The sequence below is a fragment of the Amblyomma maculatum genome, unplaced genomic scaffold, assembly GCF_055883805.1.
Source record: "Amblyomma maculatum isolate TAMU_Amacu unplaced genomic scaffold, ASM5588380v1 scaffold_29, whole genome shotgun sequence".
Classification (NCBI taxonomy): Eukaryota; Metazoa; Arthropoda; class Arachnida; order Ixodida; family Ixodidae; genus Amblyomma; species Amblyomma maculatum.
Genome location: NW_028146754.1, coordinates 923391 through 942228, shown reverse-complemented (window position 1 = coordinate 942228; position 18838 = coordinate 923391).

The following is an 18838-nucleotide window of genomic DNA, read 5'->3' as shown; positions in this document are numbered from 1 at the left end:
TTTCCAGACATCGCCCTCGGGAAGGTGAGTGTGCCACGTTCACACTCACCTTCCATTTTGCCCGGCAGTCTGTCAACCCAGGCCAGCTCCTCAGAGAAAGAGCCGCCAAACATCATCCTCGAGCAGGTGAGTGTATCGCGATCACACTCACCCTCCAATTCGCCCAACAGGCTGTCATCCAGAGCAAGCTCCGCCGAGAAAGAGCCGCCAAACATCATCCTCGAGCAGGTGAGTGCATCGCGATCACACTCACCCTCCAATTCGCCCAACAGGCTGTCATCCAGAGCAAGCTCCGCAGAGAAAGAGGAGCCTTCAGACGTCGTCCTCGAGCACGTGAGCGCGGCGCGTGCGCGCTCACCCTCTAATTCGCCCAACAGGTTGACCTCCGGGGCAAGGACTGCCTCCCCCCCTGCCTTCTCGCCACGCGTGACGCGGTACAGGAGACAGCAATTCCTGAAGGAGCAGACTATGGACCAGCCGGCCCTGAAGCAGCGACAACGCAAGCAGAGAGGGCCGTCGCGAAAGAAATGCTCCGGGGACACTGAAGCATCCCAGGATGTAAGTAATGCCCCAAGCACTAACGGCCTGCCGCCACCTTCCTGCCCTGCAGATGCACACAGCGTTGCAGCTGCCAAGGAGCCTGGGCCCGCAGACACAGATGGCCAAACATCTGACTCCCTGTCCAGCGCCGCCCCCCCCCATGGCAGGTGACTTGGCAGCCCTCACCACGGCTAGGACTGTGGAGCCGCCTGCCGCTCACCAGGCCAACGCAGCAAACAGCCTGGCATCGAACGTAGCACAGGGACAGGAGTCCCAAGCCAAAGACCTAACAAAAGAGGTAAGTATTTCCTCTCTCCCTCCTCCTAATAAGGTTTCTGCAGGAAACCAAGATGACGGTGGCTGGATACAAGTGCAGCGCAAGGCCAGACGCCAGCGCAGCCGCAACATGCCCAGACTGACCACCGTCCTCTTCCGACCATCCGAACGGGGCTTCTCCCTCAAGGACATTGTGAAGGAGGACTACAGCGCCTTCCTCTACGGCTTCCCTGCAGTCCTCGAGGTGCGAGTGAATGCGAAGCGGAACATCATCGCCGCAGACGTGTCGACGGAGGCTGCCCGTGATCAGCTCCTGGCCCTGTCCTCCCTGCTGTCCACATCGGTACGTGCGTTTGAGGCCTCCCAACGCAGCAACTACGTGGGAATGGTGTACGGCGTCAACAGGGAGGTGAGCGACAGCGTCGTGGCCGATTCCATCGAGGCCGACGTGGGTATCGTCAGCCTGAGGCGCAGCGACCAAGCCGTGACGATCCGGTTTGCTGCCCCACCCCCAGACCACGTCCTCATCTCTGGGATGCGGTTCCGTGTCCGCCCCCTCATGGCCCGCCCCTTGCAGTGTCCCCTGTGTGGAGGGTACAACCACACCAGGTCTGCTTGCACCCGACCACCACGCTGCACCACCTGCAGTGGGCCCCACCTCAGGAAGGACTGCACGGCCCCCGCTCCGAGGTGCATCCACTGCAGTGGACGCCACAAGGCCTCGGACCCGTCCTGTCCACGCTGGAAACAACAAAGTAAGTTGACCACCGCTCTGCGCAGGAACCCCAACCCAGAGGCAAGGCGGACCATCCTCACCGAGCTGCGCTCCCAGCAGCCGAACCAACGCCCCACTGGAGCCACAGCTCCCCACGGGGGAAAAGGTAACTACGCAGGGGTCCTCAAGACCAGACCTCACCCTGCAGCCCAAGGCCCTGCCAAGCCGCCTGCCACGGTGGGCGAGGTCCAACCAGGCGTGACTGCTGCCATCCGACTGGCGGTCCAAACCCTCCTCTCCCAGCTTCCCCCCAACTCTGGGGCACGTAAGCTCTACGAGGCAGCTCTCCTTGCAGAGAGCCCTTCACTCCTTAACCATGGCGAGCCGTAGAGGAACCGCAGAGAGGCCACGCGTCCTCCAGTGGAATGTGAATTCCCTACGCGCTCGCCACGCTGACCTACGAGACATGATTTTACAGGGAACCATGAATGTTGACGTCCTGGCGCTGCAGGAGACCAGGATACCTGTAGAATCTGCTCGCCTTCCGGGCTACACTGGTTACTCTGGACTGTCCAGCTGTGCCCTCGGTTCATGTGCAGATGCCCCCTGCCTGGACCCGTCCCACCCTCAGGACCGACCCCGCACTGCCATCTACGTGCGTAACACCATCCCGCACACGGTGCTAGATGTCGCTGCCAAGGACCTGGGACACCTCGAGATTTGCGCCATCCGTGTCCGCCTGGGCAACACAGACACCTCGGAGGCCTCGGTCTACGTCCCCCCGGGCGTCCCATGGGATCCTTCCTGCCTCACGGCCCTGCATTGCCGCCTAGGTAATGATGCCGTAATCTGTGGCGATTTTAACTCTCACCACAGGGCCTGGGGTAGCCAGACATCCTCAGCCAGGGGCAAGAAGCTGCTGGATTCCATTTCAGCGGCTGGCATGTGGTTCCTGAGGCCCACGGCCCCAACCTTCATCAGGCCTCGATGCTCGTCCGTCCTCGACCTGGCCCTGCTGACGGAGTCCTGCTTCTACATCTGGGAGCGAGCGGCAGACTCCCTGGGCTCCGACCACTTCCCCATCTACCTGACACCTACCAAGCAGCGTCGACAACGAGACAGGGTGTATCGGGTAACGAGGTGGTCTCAGTTCAGGGAGCTGACCAAGGGTATCCCGCACGCAGGTGACTTCCTAACCCTTTTAGGAGAATGTGCCCAGAGTGCCACCGTGACTGGCCATGTTCCCAGACTCACCCCGGTGCCTGACCTCCGGCTACTGGGTCTTCGAGCAGCTAGGCGAAGGGCGGAACGCACAGCCAAGCGGACGGAGCTTCCCAAGGACTGGTCCAAATGGAGGAAGGTCGACGCCTGCTGCCGCCGACAAGCCAACCGACGGGGTCGAGAAGGCTGGGCCAGCCTCTGCCACAAGCTTCAAACCGCCCGACAGTCAGCGACAGCATGGCGTCTCTTCCGATCTCTCCTGCAGGTGACCGTCAACCGCCATCCTGTCCTGGGCGCCGCCATTGCCAGAGGGGTGTCATACCAGGCGTTAGCCGAGGAGCTGGCCGACCACCTGTCCAAGGCTGCCCGCCCTGCAGTTGGCCCTCTTCCAAGCCCTCCACTACGTGAGCCTCTGACTTGCCACCCCCTTCCTCCCGCAGCAGCCTCCATGGTCGCTGCCCAGTGCTCGGATCCCATCACCACCCACGAGCTTCTTCGGGCCCTCAACCGGTCCAAGAAAAAGACTGCTCCAGGTGCAGATGGGATCACCCTCCAAATGCTGCGCAACCTAGACTCCCCAGAAAAGGCCCGCCTCCTGCAGGTGTTCAACGGGATCTGGGAAAGCGGCATCCTTCCCGAGAGTTGGACTACGGCCATCGTGGTCCCCATCCTCAAGGGGAAGAAGCCCCCCCAGCAGCTCTCGTCCTACCGCCCCGTGTCCCTTACATCTGCAGCCTGCAAGGCCATGGAGTCCGTGGTCCTGGAGCGCCTCTCTTGGATCGCACGGGTGAAGAACTTTCTCCCTGAATGCCAGTCCGGGTTCCGGAGACACCGGTGCACAGCGGACTCCATCGCGGATGTAGTGTCCACCCTGGAAGAGGCACAGTACATGGGCGACGTCGCCTTTCTCGCCCTTCTGGACGTCGAGTCTGCCTTCGACCACCTACCACACCAGGCCATCCAACAGGCTCTGGATGACCTGGGAGTCACAGGTAACCTGCGGCGTTTCATCACAGCCTTTCTTTCCAATCGTACCCTGCAGGTCCGGGTTGGAAAGACCCTGAGCTCGCCTCGCCCCATCAACACCGGAGTGCCCCAGGGGTCTGTTCTCAGCCCCTTCCTGTTCAACCTGGTGCTGGCCGGTCTCCCTAGCGCCATCAAACAGGATGGGGACCACAGAGTGCTGACCTCGATCTACGCTGATGACGTGGCGCTCTGGGTCCGGGCCCCAAGGAGGAGGATGATCTCTGCCAGGAAAGCCCTTCAACGAGCCCTCGACTCCGTGCAGCAGTTCCTTCGCGACAGGGGGCTCAAGCTCTCTGCCGCAAAGTCTGAGGCCCTCATGGTGCACCCTTTGGGAGCACGAGCGTCAGCTCATGCAACCACCCTGATGATCGACGGCACCAGCCTGCCCTGGAGACGCCAGGTCAAGTACCTGGGGCTGGTGATCGATCACCGCCTCACATGGATCCCTGCAGACAAGGCCTACCTGGGTCATCTGAACCGGGTTGGCCGAGCAGCCCAACGTCTTCTTGCAGGGGGCAACGGCTGCTCCACATCATGGGCAATCCGGCTGTTTGAGGCGGCCGCCACCTCTTCAATACTTTATGCCCTCCCTTTTGTTTCCCTCAGGCCCACCAGAGTGAACATCCTGGACGGAGCACGCAGGAAGTGGATCCGACGCCTGCTGGGAGCAACGCAGTGCTCTAGGATTGCGGCAACACTGGCGGAAGCCGGTGTCTACCCCCTGACCCTGCAGCTCCTCCAGAGAGGCCTCACTCACGTGGACCGCCTACACCATGCCCCTGATGGAGCTTCCCTCCTGTCACGACTGTGCAGCGCCCCCCATTCACGGATGGGGCAACTGACGGCTGTATACAAGGACTTTATCGGAGATGCCCCAGGGTATTCCATCCTCCCTCCTCCACCAACACGTCCTCCTTTACAGGTCATCCTTGACCTGGAGGGGGTCAGCAAGCGCCGCTCTCCAGTTGCTGCCCTGGGCCAGGCTGCCGCAGCCCTGATTGAAGAGTGCAAAGGGAGCACCCTCCTCTTCACTGATGGCTCGGTCCTGCCTTCCACAGGCCAGGCTGCAGCGGCTATGACGGCTCCTCAGGTGGGGGTGTCCAGCTCTTGCAGGCTCTCCTTTCCAGGTAGCTCTACTGCAGCCGAGCTGGCGGGCCTCCATCTGGCAGCGGACTTCCTGGAGACTGGTCAGCCCCCAGGCTTCTACACCATCCTGTGCGACTCGAGGCCGGCACTGCAGCTCCTGCGCAAGCCGTCCTGCTTCCAGCTATCGGCTTGCCACCTACGAGCGCGACTCCAGGCCCTGGAGGATGCCGGCTTCGTCATCTTACTGCACTGGATCCCGGGCCATGCGGGCATCCAGGGCAACGATGAGGCCGACGCACTTGCCAAAGCGGCCCACTCCGACCAGGTAAGTATGACTGATCATGTATCTGCCTTTGACTTTTCCAGGCTCCCCCTCAAGAAGGCCGTGAGGGCCCTGCACCCCGATCGGCGGATCGCCGAGGGGAGGACTTTCCACCGCCTGTCCGACAAGCTCGCCCGCAGGGAACGAGCTCTCCTCCTACGCCTCCGCACCGGAGGTTCCTGGACGCCCACGGAGATGTACGTCCGTGGCCGGGCCCCCACCCCAGCATGCCCCTCCTGCGGTGATGCAGGAACGCTGGGGCACCTCCTCTGTGTGTGCCCGGCACATGCCCACCACCGTCGCAAGATGGAGGCAGGCTACCGGGCCCTCGGACTTCCTGCTGCCACCGAGGAGCACCTGCTCTTCCCGGCCAGGAACCCCCTGGCAGCCCACCGGCTCCTGCTGGCCTTCCTGGAGGAGTCCGGCCTGGCTGCAAGACTGTAGCCCTCCACCGGGCCTGCTGACCTGCTGGCCACAGCGCTGGCGACGGAGCCGACGAGGTGAGTCACTGCCGATTAGCACCAGCTGGCTAGGTGTTTTCTCTTCTTCTCTTTCAAGCATCCCTTCGCGGTGGCCCTTCAGGCGCTCGTTCTTTTTTCCCCTTCAATAACACCCACCACAGCATCAATCCAGAGATCCACACTGGTATTGTGTCTGTCATCGCCAGATAAACTAACAACCTCTGATAAAATGCTTTTATGTAGTATATCCCTATCCACTCTCTCTCCACCCTCTCCCGTCGCAAGACACAGCTAAACTCGTGTCGCAGAACAAGAGCTGCGAGCGGACAGGTGGGTGGAGAGAAAGTAGGTCAAAGAGTGAAAACATTTACAGATACATTTTTCTTCTGTATTTATTTTTCACCCTAGTACCACTGATCATGTGGCTTTGAAAAAGAAATAAAAGCTGCAGTGCCAGGAAAAACTACAATGCCCGGTGGATGATTAGTCAACACCTCAAGTGGTTTTGGTGTAGAAACACTTTTATTGAATAGTAAGATGCCTTCCAAAGGGTTCTGATGAGGAATATATCTGTAGGCGAACAATTCTCAAAAGCTTTCTGGAAAGGGGGTGAATAACAAAGAAATAGAATAATGACAGCAGAGTGAATGTGGCAGGCCTAACAAAAGATAAAGAAAAAAATGTTCAAGGTGCATCTAAGGTAGGCAGTGATAAGGACAGTGTTTGCAGGAACATGTGCAGCTTAGGCTATTGCGGAGAGGGGAAAGAGTATGCAGGTGCGGTGAATAAACTGTACAATTAAGTCTATATGGGATTGTTTTGCCGACTAGTTAAATCGCAGAAGAACCATATTTAAGGTATTCAAAGGTCCCTTTAGAGATATTTATTCCAGCTGGTTCCAATGATATTAATTTGTGGATTAGATATGTCTATCTATATTTACTGTCCCTCGCATATTTAACGCCTGACTGCAGAATGCATAATTTAATTTATCCTAACATATGGTCTTTGCGATTAAAATGCTGGGAAACTGCTTTTGAGTATTTTTCGCCTGTGTCCGCCCAATGGTCGTTAAGGCGTATTTTCAGTGATTGCACTGTTTCTACGATTTACTGTTAATTGCAAAAGGGGAATTCTAGAAGGTAGCAACGTTTGAAGATGTGCAATTAAAGCCTGATTTTATGTGAAACGGGAATCACCTGCAATACTTTTAACAGTGGTGCGTTTTTGTACATGATTGCACGTGTTACACCTGGGTCGAGAGACAAGCATGTGGTTGTGTGTAATGCTTGTTGTCGAGTTTAGAATGTACTAGATTATCTCTGAGGTTTTAATTAGGTTAATAATTTTACTGCTGGTGCCTCCGGCCATATTTATTCAGGTGGACATTACACGTTACCATGGAATGGTATTTTCGAAGAATATTGTTTAGGTTTAGAGCGGCATTGAGGTAGTTAGATACAAAAGAAGGTATTGGCCATAGGTTGTTTCGTGGGCACATCGCTGCGGTCGAGACTGCTTGCTTCTTCGAGGGCCATACTAAGAAAGTAACCGGGATAGTTCCTGTGAATTGTGCAGCTTTCAATTCATGAAGTACTTTAAGGTAGTGATTATTATCGCTACATATTCTTCTAAGCTGTGTCGCTTGTCCTATATATATTCCTTGCTAACAATGTTTCTGATTATGACCGGTGAAATCTAGGTATAGTTGCTTATCCGTTGTCTGTCTGTACAACTTAGTTCTATGTTTGCTATTTCCCAGTGGAAATTGGAAAACGTAAAACTTCTAAACTCGACAACAAGCATCCAACACAACTAAATAATTGCTCTCTACCAAGGTGTAAGACGTGCAATCAAATACAAAATGCAGGATCCGGTAAAAAGGTCCACGGAAAAATGTCCCTGAAGTCAACATCCTCGGAATAAAAGACTCCGGCTAAAACGTCCCCGAAAAAATCTCCCTTTTCGCGACGTAGGAAAAAATGTCCCCGAAAGAGGACCGTAGTATTTGCGCTAATGAACTTAAACAGCTTTTTCACTTGATGAGCTGCAATGATAAATGATGTATGCTAACTTTCTTACAGTGGTTCCTACTGGTGGCTTGGAAGAGACCTCGAGCATCGAACTGATGACGGCGTTCATAACAAAAAACAATATCCGCGGTTTTAAAGTTACAGCACCTTGTTTTTGCTTTTTTTGCAGGGAAAAGGCGAACTGAACACCAGCCTTACCAGACCAGAAGTGTGTAGCGTTGGATTAGGGGGCCATGGAGCACGATTGGTTAAGCCTCCTGCTGCTTACATCACAATACACCATCACCAGAGAAATGGTTGAACCTTGTCACAATATGTCCGTGAGGTAATTCTAGTGACGTCTTGTTATTAGGGCGGTTCCCCGAGACTATACTACTTCGCCGTGCCGCTCGCACCTTTCTCAGGGGCCAGTATTACACAGCTGATTACACCGGTTTAATGATTACTTACCTACGCAGATCGGAACGACACAACGTATAAAGAGCCAGGTGGATATTTGAACATGTTTTTACGAAGTGCTAGTTTATATATCGGGCACCCACAGGGCAGAGGTTCTAAATAATTACATTTATCCCAAAGCCAGGCAAGAAATGTTTTTTTTCCATGCGTTCCACAAGAAATCATTCTTCAGACCAGTTTTTTTCCTTGGGGACATTTTTTCCTATTTGCGGCTTTTTAAGAGTGCGTTTCGTCCTGGGACATTTTTTCCGGGGACGTTTTTACCTAAGCACACAAAATCACACCATGGTTTAAACTACTGCAAGCAATTTCACTTTTCACATAAAATAATGGTTTAATTTCCCGTCTTCAAAACTTTTCTACAATTGAAAATGCTCCTTCTCACAGATAGAATACATAGGAGATATGGGGAAATCAATGAACAGCGACAGCGCCTCGTTTTCGTTTTTTGACACCTGCAAAAAAGCCCCCGAAAGCAGTTTCCCAGCATTTCAATCAGGGACCACTAGTTCGAAGAAATATAAATTATATGTTCTCCAGTCAGGCTTTAAACACGTAATTTATATTTCTAGGTAAATTTCTAGTATATTTCAGAGGGAGTTTCAAGTTATATTTAACCAATGTTTTGAAACATATACTCCGTCCTAGCAAATTGGAATTGTCTTAGAGATGCTGAAAGTACGCTGTATTTTTTTCGGTTTCTCGTGTTATTCAATAATAAAAAATACTCCCTAATTTTGCATCTATTAGTTTGAGAAGTCTAGGGTCAACGCGAAAGTTGTAGATCGCTCAAGAAATGACTCTCTATGTCCATTTAGTGAAGCTAGGATTTATGTCACTTTCTTATTGCCCTTCGAAAAATGCCCGCGATATATGCAACTAATAGGGAAGCGATTTAAGTGCCCCTAGATAACCGAGTGAGAAAGGAAATCGCTTATATATGCAATGTTCCCCCGAACCGGGTTTTACGTCTGTCAAAGGAAGCTGGAATGCTGAAAGAAAAAAAAAAGCCATCAGAAAATGTTGCTCGCTGGACACCTCATCGCGAAGAAAGATTCCATTATCATGTTCTCCTGCTCGCTTCAATTTATTTCACACCACACTTGCGATAGTCGCTTGCGCACATTTCTTCACGAGCGCAAAACGACAAACACCGTTCGGTCCAGTATAGCAGAGAAAAGAGGACTTCGTTGCTTAATCAGCCGTCTGGGAGGGCTTGAATTGCACCCCTATATCGTGCTTGGTATTTGCATTTGGTGGGCTTTCTTCGAAGGCCAATAAATAATGCAACGGGAATCGTAGCTTGATAACATTTTCGAGCTCATCTACTATATATGCTTAGAAATTTTCTCCCTCAAACGATTAAAAATTTAAAAGAGTTATTTTTGACAGTAATTATTGCAAGCGAAGAAGAAAAATACAGCAGATCAGCACGCCCGACTCTGAAAGCTCTAACTAGTTTTCACGAGGCTAAGGCACACCGTATCTTGAAAAACCTTGATTACATTATCTGAGGCGCCCTTATATATTACTGTTTTAGATGTTTCCATGCAATTTGTTACAGAAATGATTAAATGTGCTGGACAAATTTCTCTACACAAGGGAATGATCCTTAGTTTTGGAATATACGCAGTAGTTTTCTGTGAATGAAATCACATATCACTAGAGAAGATAACGCTGTTTTTTATGCAAAAAAGTTCCAAGTTTGGAGTCCTGCTGTTTGTACACAAACATTTTATCCGGTATAATGTTTTACTGAATAGATCCATGCAACTTGTTTTTCTTTCCTCGTCGCACTTGTTTTAGTCAAAACTCGAAACCTTTGCTTGAGGAGCAACGAGATGCAATAAGTCGATTTTCAATCCGACATTGTGGTGCGAAGAATGAAGTTGTTCTCAGTGAGCGTTGACTTAATTATGAAGGCCATATTCTTTATTTGAGGAAACATTTCAGACTCTAGACCGGGAGGTGGTTTCCCAAAAACGCAAAAAAAAATCGTTCAAATTTTTAATACACAATGAAATGGAAAACTGAATAATATTTTTAAGAAAGCAATGCCTTCTTTAATTATTCTATAACTCCAGAAACGCGCTGTACACCTCAGCATCATTAGGGACTAAAATGTTTTGCATTATATCGTTTAAGATTTTATAAATGTGGTAAAACTGAGAGCTTGTACTGAAAATGGTCAATATTGAGCGCTGCATTCTGGTGGGATCGCCAATAAAAACGATTTCTTAGGATTACGCAGGCCTTGTTTCTGAATTGGTAGCGATGTTCTTGCCTGTTCGTTCGAATGCTAATTCAAATTGGCCAAAAATTTATAAACTGTCTAATAGTTGAATATTTCTGTTTGAATTTAAAAAACGTCAGCACATTTCATTTTCAGTCAAACCGCTTAAAAACAAATTAAATATTGCATTATATGGAATCATCATCATCAGCCTGATTATACCCACTGCAGGGCGAAGGCCTCTCCCATATTTCTCCACTTAACCCGGTTCTGTGCTAGCTGCATCCACTTGACCCCTGCGAACTTCTTAATCTCCTCCGCCCACCTAACTTTCAGCCGCCCCCTGCTACGGTTTTCTTCCCTTGGAATCCAGTTTGTTACCCTCAGCGACCATCGGTTATCCTCTCTTCGCACTACATGTCCTGCCCATTTCTTTTTCTTAATTTTCCCTCGAATGTCGGTAACTTGAGTCAATTCTCTGACCCACTCTGCACGCTTCCTATCTCGTTCGTTCCATAGCCCTCCGGGTTGTCCTCAACTTAAGTAGAACTCTCTTGGTTAGCCTCCACGTTTCAGCCCCATAGGTGAGTACAGGCAAGATGCCACTGTTGTATACTTTCCTCTTGAGCGATACCGGTAAGCTGCCACTCATAATTATGGAATATTATATAAAAGTAAATATAACTTGAGCGTGGTGTCAAGCTAAATAGTTGCCTAGGCATTTCTCTGAATGAGTAGGCATCATACATTCAAATAACTATTCGCTACATTTAGTTACATGTCATCCGCAACGACAAGATGTCGCCCCTTTCTGCATTCGAATTCTAAGACTGAAAAGGCACAGGAGCCAGAGGGTTTCCGAGAGAACACTGGAGCAAAATGGTAACTAAAACAAGGAGTTTATTTAAATGCGTGAAAACTACGGTACAGGAGGCTTCCGCAAGTGGAGCATCTTGACTCTTGCTGCGCGGGATTCTGCTGATGGTCGTATATATACTTTTGAGTACAGCCCGTTGGGATGAAGACGCCCGTACTCCTTCCGGAGATACCAGTAAAAATCTTGGACAGCCTCGAAGTCGGACTCCGTCTCGCTTGGGATCCGTGAAACCAGCGTATTTTTAGGCTCGCCGAAGTCATCTCGTACGCCGCAAGAGCACGAAGACTGCGTTGCATAGGTGCTGTGGTCAGGAGCCGTGGCATAGAAGGGAGGCTGGACCTGCTGGTCTGCCTTGTGATGTGGGGGCTCGCCAGCTCCAGTCACTTTCGAATATATTTGCAGGCCCTTGTCGACAGCACTGAGAAGTGCGGCCTGGAAAGGAAAAACGAAGCATTAAATATTGCAACACATGGCCGCATTCTAACTCCACAACGCTTTAAATATGGTTGCGAGAACTTTGACGTCAGAAAAGAACTAACCGCAAAAACAGTGTGGGAGGCTAACAGCGCCGCGGCTCCTATCGTGCTGATTTATAACTTTTCCCCTAGCCCCGCAATTATTTTATTATTAACGTTTTCATGAGAACATTTGACGCGTAGCCTATTCCGTCATCACGAAGACCTCAAAGAAAAGTGCACTATAACTAGCTCTACGATTTTATGCAAGCATTAGGTCTGGTCATTAAATGTCCAAAGAGAACGGCAACTGAACGTTTGTCATGTGAATAGAAAATGACTTAAAAACGGCCTTACCTTGTTTTCTGAACCGCATATCGTGTCTTGTGCCGAAAGGCATTTCGTGGACTCCAGGGAGAATTCGGGTGCGCCAGGGTTGAGCGACGAACACTAAAAATGAGTAAGAGGACGCTGTTGCTTTACCATATGATTAGACACGATAGCACCTTTGACACCGCCTCTATTACCCGCTCCATTTTTATTATTTGTTAAATGCAATAAATTTTAAATATTATAGCTGTCATGTCAATACACATCCCATACACACCTGTTTTCCTTTTAGTGATCAACTGGAACAGGCTAATACGGTTTGGAATAAGAAATCAGACGAACGATGATAAAATATGCTCGAAGGGAATACGTACATTCAACAAAGTCGGACTCTGACGTACACTACTTTCCTTTGAAATGAAAATCTGCGTTCTACGATCACAGGCGCCTAAGTGTTATACAATAGCCAGGTATCTTCCCCGGAACAAATAATAAAGAGGTTTATATGCTGGTCTAAACCTCAACAAGTTAATCTTCGATTCCGAGCATTTTTACGGTGTTCTTAAATTACCTCATAAATTGCTCCACCTATGCCCTGCTAACCTAAAATTTACGTGACCAGAATGAGGGTTAGGTAGCACTTACAATATCTCCTGGTTCCACATCCCAAACTTGAAAGAAGGGATAGTGTTCTCCACGGAAAACGTAGCACCGCATCTCTGCGGGACAAGCTGTGCACTGCAAACCACAAATAAAGACACGAATTAGCATGCATGCCCACTAAAGAAAGCTTCTAAAAGTAACTGAGCGGCGGGTCATTAATTTAGTTATGTTCTGCAAAGAGAAGTTGAGATTTCGAACATAATCTACGAAAAGGTATTAAAAATAAGTAGTTTTACTGACCTTCACATAGATGCGCATTTCTGCCTCTATATCACTTTCTTCACGCGTCCAGATACTGCTACGCTCTGAGGTGACCCCTAATCTGTGATTTGTGTCCTAAAACGGAGCCTTTTTATACCTGCTAGAGCACTTCGCCCGGTGAATCATGATTGGTTCTATGAAAGAGGGCGCATTCAATGTTGCCTTGTCCATTTACGCTCAGTACAACCCTGTCCCTCTTCTCTTGAATTCCAACACTTTCAACTTTTATTATTCTCAGACAAAGATATCCCTGGTGGGGACGGAAATGACCTACAAAAGCAATTGAGCCTGCACTTATCTTTTGAGTCTAGGAGTTATTGTAAGTCGGTTTAGCTGTAAGCTGTGACTTGTTCTGATGAGTCAAGGTCAGTGGCATCTGACGCGGCCAATTTTGTATACTGTTTCTAGAAACTCTCTGCACAGTTTATACGGCTACTCGGTAGCGTCCTGCTTCTTGAATTTATTCTGGACAACATAGGAGAATGTGAAATTATCTGAAGTACAGAGGACATAGCCCAGAATGGTGTTCGTATGCAGTTTAGAGGTCACGTGAAACCGCTCTTGATCCAAAGGCTGTTGGGAAGAAATATATACTTCGAGAAATACAGACCGGGGCAAAGTAACAAGATCCTTCCCTCTCCTGCCTACACTTTATCTCAAAAGATATCTGCAGCAAGCAAAGCAGCAATGAGTGCTAGTTGGTTCACTATATCTGCAGCACTGCAAAAGGCTGAGGAGACCGTGCAATAATGCTCCTAACTGCCTCTCGGTCCCTGGCACTGTAATGGAGAATTGTGCTCCTACTGTCACCACCCGCAATTTTGGGAGCGAGAGACCAGAAGAGCTCAAATGCTTAGTTTAGTGAATGTGATTCTGATTGGACCGGGGTGCGTCTGCCTTTCGCAGTGCTGCAAAAATCTTGTGAGACCAAGTATAGTTTCCCTTGTAGAGCCACAAAACATATTGCCCCCTCCCCCCCCCCCTTCCCCCCCTTGCTGTGGCTGAGGGAGTTGGAGTGGTTATCAGTAGTCTAGGCGGCTTTGACTGCAGTATGATAGCTCGCCTATACACAAATAAAAGAGGGTGTCAACATGATGACAGTGCAAGTTTAGTACCAGTGAAATGGAAAAGCGGATGCCAAAAACGGAAAGTGGGGATATCATGGAAATTATTTGTTTCTCTCATGCATATATTTCTGCAGGCTTCGTCAATGAGCCTTAGTTGAATGCAGTGCCTGTTCTTTTTAAACCCATTCTCTGAAATCACGTGATCATGAGCTTCAGAATAGGGAGACACTATCGGTTAAGGAGATAAGGTAATAGCTGAGCGCAAGTGCCCATGCCCCGAGTAATTACCGCACCCCTCGCCTGTTTATCACAGGGCATGCTCATTATTGCCGCGCTATTACCCTATCCCCCAAAGTGGTAGGGGACCCTTTTCTAAAGCTCTCTATTGTTGATGCCATAGATATAGTAGAAACTGCCAGCGCTTAGGCGAGCTCTTGCGAGCTGAGAGCTCCTGGAAACTGCCAGCACTTGTGCACTACAAAAACATTGTTGCTTTATCAAACGCTAATACATATATGATAATTAGCTGAACTTCAGTCAACAGTCGTCCTTGTTTTTTTTTATTTCTTGCTTGTCTAATCTTGAAAACTAGAGTTGGCAAGCTCCAAAGTGCAGGTAAGTGAATGATTGTTTTTTTTTTTTTTTAATTTTGAGATGAGTCGATATTCCGAAAAGGACATGAAATCCACCACAATGCTCTGTACCGCGCAGGATGCCGGCATGTATTCACGTTCACTACTGCACTGAAGAGTCGGTTTCACACTAAACTGAGAGAAATGGGGACAAAGGGGGGAGGATGGTGTTGTACAGGAACATTGCCAGAAGAAAGGTCCGAGCAGGGCTAGTTTTGTAGGCACTTATCGGGTCCTCTTTCCCTTTCCCAATTTGATGGTCAATTGAGTCCTCATTTAATTTATTCACGCTCGAGCGCGCGTTTTTGTATGTCTGTGTGAGGGAGAGACAGAGTGCGTGTGCAATTGATGGAACACACAATTTTCAGGCAATTAGAATAAATTTTTAATGACCGAATCAATCTCCTAGGAATATTTATATCCTGTGGCATTTCACTCGACACTGAAACCTGAAAAGTAGCGCGCTATGGAAGAAGCTGCCCTGGCCTGTTCCAGCTTCCTGTGATGATGCATGCTCTTTTGTGATCCAATATGGGTGGACTACTGTTCATTATTAGCTTGGAGCCAAACTCTGTTGTCGTGCTCATTACACAGGGCATACACACGTATGAAGCACGTGTACTGAACTGTTGAGCCCACCCTTGGACTTCATCCGTTGGTGGAAAGTAATTTCAAGATGTGGCAATTTGCTTGTATATTCAAACATTTGCAGCATAATAATTGGAGCCCTACGTTTACTCCATGCAAAGTCGCCCATGCTTACCAAATATATATATATATATATATATATATATATATATATATATATATATGTTGTTCTGGAAAGGCCGAACGATTTGGCGCATTGACGAAATCGCGTTCTGTCCGATTTTGCATGTTTTTATTGAATTTTTAATACCAATGCTTTAAAGGGTTCTGCCTCGTGTGGGCAAACAGAAACGCGTTCTTTGTATTTTTCAAAATTCTCACATGCTTTTATATAAAAGTCAGGTTTGCTAACATGATCGGATATCTTTCAGAACACAGCAAGTCGCACTGCTTCAAAGCAAGGTTCAAAGGTACACGTAACAAACTAGTCTTTGAGACTTCGGGTGAGTGGACGTCTGGGTGACACGAGATCTGGCTTACTTGAGATAAGGGCCCCATTGTTTTGGAAACGCTGTGTTTGCCGATTGGGTTTTATAGCGTTAGCTCGATTTCTCACTTAAGCGAGTTTCGCGTTTTTACTAGAATCATAAACAATGCCATCACCACAGCAAAATCATCGTCTTCGTTGTGCCCGGGAAAACTGGCCCGAGCGCTCCACGCCCCCGGCCTGCGCGGCAAATCGCAGAAGTGGGCGATGCTATAGGCACGTAGCATTGGTTCAAAATTAACGGCCAAGCAGTTCTTCGTAGGAGAACACCAACGGTTTGCCGTAAACGCCGCAATGCGTTTAGCTAGCGAGAGGGCGGGACATCATGCACTCAATAAATAAATAAGGAAATTAGCGCAAATAAAAGCGTCCAAGGGGAATCCAATTCAGTGTTTTCTCCCATAAAGAAAACTATAGGGTCACTGATCAAGTCAAAGTATTTGGAGAAGATATAAACGCATGATTTTTCTCTGGTTTCCACATTGGGAACAAGGCTTCCGAAACGTGAGTCCGTTTTCTTGAAACTTTGATTGGTCACTGACCCTATATTTTTATTTATTCCCCCACCTGATTAGACTATGTTTCGTCGAACTTTAGATTACAGTGGCTGTTTGATTTTTTTTTTTTATTTGAGCTGAAGCTCGACATTTGGTTCAGCAGCGTGTTAAGTGTACTAGCGGTCATTCGCTTCTCGTGCTAGGCAACCCCATGAGCAGCGAGATGCCTGCTTTTGCCAAGCACAAGCATACATCATGTGTGTTCCTAAAAAACTAAAAGCGAGAAAAAAAAGTAACTACTTGTACTGGACCGGGAGCACGTTTTGTTCACCGGGGTACAGTGTTGGCTGTAGCTGGGGCGCACATCAGCTGCACGCCCGAGAGCTTTAGCTCGCGTCGTTTCGTGGTGGTGGTGGTGGTAGTGGTTATTTATTGTATATACAAAAGGAAGATGTTTGCCAACCCCGGTATCTGCTATCGGATATCTGAAACACTTGAATTTGGGCGGCGGAAATAAAGGGTTAGCGAGGAAAAAGTCGAGGAAATCAAAGAGGTGAGCGATTCGCCGCGAGATCGACCTAGAGGTGGCGCCACCGTCATTCCGGTAGTGTGGATCGGCAGCCGGCGGCGCTCGCAGAAACGTACGCTGCGTAGGTCTGCTTCCGAGTTTACGGCTGGTTTGTTGGCGATGAAAACGTGTCTTGAGCAGTATTTCTGCAATATTGCAGAAAGAAATCCAAGGATTTCGCCAATGCAGCAGAAGAAGAGCGGATTTTAGGAAAACAAAGCACGTAGCACCAGTCTTCTAGATTTACTTTGTGCGTTTGTTGTGCTGTACCGCGCTCACGCGCCTAATGCTTGGGCCTGCCTAATGACAGCGTTGTTTTTCTTATCGACTTTTAAACAGTTTGCGCGTGTCTCATGCGAGTGAGATGGGCGAATTTAGTGTTAATCCCACGCACATACTAGGTTCGTGCTCTGACCTGCAGTAATTTAGATTGAATCGAGAAAGCCAGGTTCATTATATCGTACTTGACTCGAGGATTAAGCAGGTTAAATGTAGCATTGGCAGCGCACTGCATGGCGAGTTACTTTAGACCGAGTGCACATCAACTCTGGCCCTGACAACCACGCACAAGTATTCCCTAAAAATGAGATCACGCCGACACTACGCAGGAAACCTCGCCGCACAGGAAAGCTGATCGTTCACGTGTACAGCGCTGAGTGGATTGAATTTGCCGAGATGCTTTTTGCGGCCACTGTCATAGAATGTGATATAGTGTATTAATGCATACGCCACTAACTGTAAACGATTTCCTAAAACCGAGGAAAGTGTAAGGGATTTCTGATGTGTGTGATGTTAATATTTAACGATAAATTAGTAGTGTAATTATTTTGTTTTGCAATGCGAATAAATTTCACCGTGTGAGAGAACTCTTACACACTTGACAGAATTTACAATAATAAGCGATTAATTTTCAGTAACGTACGTTAAAGTGCAAGCTACGAAATACAGTCGTGCCTCGTTAATATGGACACTTTGGTTTCCGACCAAAACTGTCCATAAAGCGAGTCATCCATAATAACGAGTCATGAATAAAAACAAAAAGGATTTTATTGAAAAAAGAGAATTGTAATTAACGACTGCTTTTGCACATAGCGGTGTGCACTGGACTCAAAATTTCACAGGACACCGGCAATTTTGAGTGCATTATCCTTGTCATTGTTGTCATCGAAAAAATGTAGTGCAGTCTGAAGCGACTCGCTTACCATGACACCCGTGATGTTGGGCTTTGTGTTGGTCGAACTTTCGAGCACGAACTCCTCACTGGCGGATGAATCATCATCTGATTCTCTAATCACCGCGACTTCCAAAATGGCCTCTTCACCGAGCAAAGTAGCCACTAAGTAGCTTCTTGAGATTCTCCTGAGGCGAGGAAACAGCTGTCAATACTAGTCCCTCGCAGCTTGGATTGACTGAGATGGCTTTTGCCGCTTGTATTCACAAATTTCTTCGCGCCGTTCCGCTCTGTTCTTTTGCGTTTAACTCCTGCCATGCCTAAAGCCAGACTCAAGTTGAAGGTTACAGGCTTCTGATGCTGTGCACTTTTTTGCCTAGTTAACCTTTCTGCTTTCCGTTCTTCTGATTCTTTCTTTTTTTTTGCCTTGTACTGTTTTTGTAAGGAAGCAAGGGAGTCAAGATGGCAAGCTGCTATGCAGAGGGCTATCGAACATCCCATCTTCTTGGTGCCGTTTTTATGTGTTCCCATAAAACAAACACTGCAAGCTGAAGTACAGTTTAGAACGATGGCTAGCCGACTACGAAGAGCTCAGACCTTGTCAAGGCCGCATCGTTGACTCAAAGCGAAGCCGACATACGGACCGCTTAGTGTGCAAAGTTTGACAGTTCGGCAGCGCAACAGGGACGAAAACCAGGAGCATGAGAGGGAAGCGCGTCCAGGACGAGACGCTCGGTCCCGGTTGCGTGTTCGTACGTCGCCTTTCTTTTGTCGCTCTACTTTGTGAGTGTGTCCTAACTCTCACCGAAA